Source organism: Halyomorpha halys, unplaced genomic scaffold, assembly GCF_000696795.3.
Source record: "Halyomorpha halys isolate HHAL.00 unplaced genomic scaffold, Hhal_1.1 Scaffold2510.1, whole genome shotgun sequence".
Classification (NCBI taxonomy): Eukaryota; Metazoa; Arthropoda; class Insecta; order Hemiptera; family Pentatomidae; genus Halyomorpha; species Halyomorpha halys.
The window spans coordinates 57,420-61,292 of record NW_027110040.1 but is presented as its reverse complement, the minus strand read 5'-3'; the positions used below and the strand labels follow the sequence as shown (position 1 = coordinate 61,292).

The window sequence follows — 3,873 nt, the reverse complement described above, 5'->3', positions numbered from 1 at the left end:
TTATTGTACATTCTATTTATGTTTTATTATAGAATGCAGGTATACTTGTTTTATTTACTTAATAAATAAATGATTATATGTTGTCTATGATCTATTATATTGTTAAAATAAAATAAACAATGTAAATAAATACATCAGTGTGCAACTGTCATCACAGAGAGAGCTTGATAATTTTTGGTTGAGCGTAATGAAAAAAAAAATTAAGGTCAGATGATTTATTATTGAAAAAATACACAATTTAGAAATATCAATTTCTATGTATTATTATTTTTTAAACTATTATTTAATTTTCACTCTGTGAATGAGAGTTTAGAAACCATATGTGGTGTGAGTTGTTTCTCAAGGTTGAAAACCCAACTCAACTCAAGGATGGTTTATCAATAGGATAAACATTCTTAACATATTTTAGCATCTTTTACCTTGTATGAAAATTGTATGAGATATGTTCAGTGTGTTGATTAGTCAAAAACAGTCTCATAAATGGTAAGTTACTGGCATTTTCAGTTTTTGTTTTAAATGTATCTGTTTTAAAAAATGTTTTGTTTGACAGTTCATAACTCTGCACTTTCCAATTATTTACTTTATTACTGATTTCTTTTGTTGTAATTTATCATAAAAATTATGCTTATCACACTGCAAACCTTATATTTATTCTAATCGAAATAAATAATATATTTAATGTTTTATTTATGATTGCATTACCTTTTTTTGGTATAAAGAACTTGATCCAAATAAAGTGGGAAATTGCATTTATCAAGATTTTGCTGGAGTCAATAAACTCGTTTAAAACATTAGAAACCAAATAAATAACAATTTACGAACCTAAAATTTCATAGTAGTATTAATTTGTATGAAATATTGTCTCTTTTATTTATGCTGAAAAATCCCTGATTAATTGAGATGTAAGCAGTACTTTTTACAAATATTTCTTGAATATTTTGGCATGTCATCGTTTTGACAGGGAAAGAAAATTATCATCCCATATAAAAGGACTTTGAAATTTGTTAAAATATAAACTGTTAAAACATTTAAATAATAAAAAAAAAAGTTTTTTAATTGTATAAATAATTTTTAATTAATGTATTATATAAGGGCTTATATTTTGTATGTTTAAACCTACTCTTGCTCTGTTTATGTTATTGAACATGGTCAATAATGACAGTACTATTTTTATAATATACCCTTCCGGTAATCAGCATAATGACGAAATTTGATATTGACTAATTTTTATTGATCATGTAATGGTGCTTTATACAGCAGTGTTTTTTTTATTGCTTACAGTGAAAAAAAAAAAGGACCAATGATAAATATAATTGAGTTCATATAATAAATACAGAAAAACAATTTTTTATTGAAATTTAGCATTCTAATTAAGTATATTAAAAGTTAAATACTTTGAAATATATGGAAAACTTTATGGGCTGTAATGAATGGAAATACTGTTACCCACACTATGATAGGTATCAACTACTGCTATCTGGTGACAGGTGGGTCTGTCAGACACAGTAATATTATTTGTCTTCTTTTTACAGGAAAAAAAGACATACATGTAATCTGTTTAATGCTTTATCTATGGATAACGTGGATACCATATTCCCATATAGGTCTGTGGGAGTGATATTACTTTGTCTTTACATTTTGATTTTTTGGACTGATTCATTTTATTGTTTTATTTTATTGATTTTTTGTTTTGGGGACTGTGTACTCCATTTCTATATGAACAGATAAATGAGAAAAGTAATAAATGTATTACTATAATTATTTACATATTCGTATAGAAATTTGTAAATACCTAAAAAATAAATAAGTCCAGAAAACCAAAATATTACTATAATCCCACAAACTCATCTGTTGCACTGTGGGTTAAAATGTAATTTTTTAATTCATCAACAACCATTTACATTTTTTTGTATTCATTTCTTAAATATTTACTTTAGCGAATCTCAGTGATTAATAAATGATAACCAATTTTTAAATGGTTATAATTTTCAGATTTTAAAATAACAAGAATTAGAACATTATTAGATTAAAATGCTTTTATAAAAATATTTGGGTGTTTCTTTATCTAATTTTGACTCAAGAGTTATCATTTGATGGTGTTATCAAAACTTTTTTGTTGTCTGTTTGATTAGATCACTAGTAAAAAAGAGACTTACTAATTCTATTTTAAAATGTTTATTTAAAACATTTAGAAATAGTGAAGGAAGGTACATCTACCATTAAAATGATAGCATATTTATTGTAGCCTGTTTCTTTTATCATCTAATCTGTGTATATTATATTTGTTTATTTTAGTGAAAATGATTTGGTACAATACATTGAGGTATGAATTGGCACCACCAATTTTTGTGATATTTTTTACTGCCTTTTCTCTTCTTATACCTTATTTTGGAAGGGATGGCATAGAATTAGTTTCTTTGGTGTCAAGTTTAGTTGGAAATACTTTTTCTTGGACTTCTATTGGGATCATTTTTTTTTGGGCATGGTTATGGCTTATTATAGAGAGAAGAACATATTATGGTCCTTTGACTACTGACGGCACTACTCCTTTATATAAGGTATTTAAATATATCATTTTATTAATTTATAATATTTATGAGATGTATATAACTTATTATCTTATTCCATAGGGAAGAGGATTTTTGTATTACTGGGCTTCAATAACAGCTTATGTTCTATGTGAAATCTTCTGGCCTGGACTATCTTCCAATATTTATAACTCTATACCAGATATTATTGGTAGTTTAAACATTTTAGCATTTTCTCTATGTGTTTTCTTTTACTTTTTACCATCACAAATTCAACGAAACCAGAAGTTTCCAAAACTATACATTTTCTACCGAGGCAAAGAAATTCATCAAAGACTGCTAGGTGTTGATGCTAAGCAATTAATTATTTCAAGGATAGGACTTATGATATGGCAGTTACTTGTTTTAGCTTTTTTCTTCGCTTCAGTAGACATTTATGGATTTAATTTTCCTAATTTTATTTCAGTTTTAATACAGGTAAAGTGATTTTTTATTAATTAATATTTTTTTTCCTGTTTTCATTACATTCGTAATGATACATACATATTGGTATGAAAAGCACTTATGCATTGTTTAACTAATTAATGAGTTGTTTTCAAAGGAATTTGAATATTGCATACTTATAATGCTTTAACCCGAGGTTAAACAAAGGAATTTTTTTCATCATTAAAAACAATGTCAGAACTAGTTTGACCTTTTCTTTTGTTTCAAATTTAGAATTTTTTTTTCGAACTTTTACAAGTTTTCAATTTGGATTATATATATTTTTTTAAACATATTATCAGTTTTTATGAGCACACTTATCAGTTTATAATTAGATCATTCGATGGAAATATAATTACAGAAAATTATGATTATGTAAATGTTATTGTATCACAAATTCTGGTATCAGAAATATATCCACAAAATAACTACTACAGACTGGACAAATAGACATTCTGCACCTCTTATAAACTATTTAACATATCCATTTGAAAGAAGAGTGGTATAAAAAAAAAATTTTAATTTTTCCTTTCTTGCTTAGAAATCTTCCATTCATGCTAATTTCTTAAAAAAAAAATGTCATATCTTAGTATAACTAGAAATATTACTGATTTGTGATGGTCAAAAAAATAAAAATTAACTATATATGCATATATAGTTGACCGTAAAGATTTAAATATAAGAAGATGGTTAGGGTTGCAGTCAAAAAAAGAACAAATAGTTTAAAACTATTTGTTCTTTGTTTGACCACAACCCTGACCATCTTCTTATATTTAAAAATTAACTATGTTTTAAAATAAAAAATACAATTAGTATTCAAAGTAGATATTAGAAATAAGTGAATTGAAGGAATGTGATAAAT

General features: G+C 25.4%; 1 non-coding gene across 1 annotated transcript; it reads left to right on the top strand.

Moving 5' to 3' along the window:
* The first annotated feature begins 325 nt into the window (after positions 1–325).
* LOC106691588 (lamin B receptor) lies at positions 326–3,867 on the top strand. Its single transcript, XR_010843646.1, has 3 exons — positions 326–483; positions 2,296–2,558; positions 2,631–3,867. It is a non-coding gene; the product is annotated as a lamin B receptor (transcript).
* The last annotated feature ends 6 nt before the right edge of the window (positions 3,868–3,873 follow it).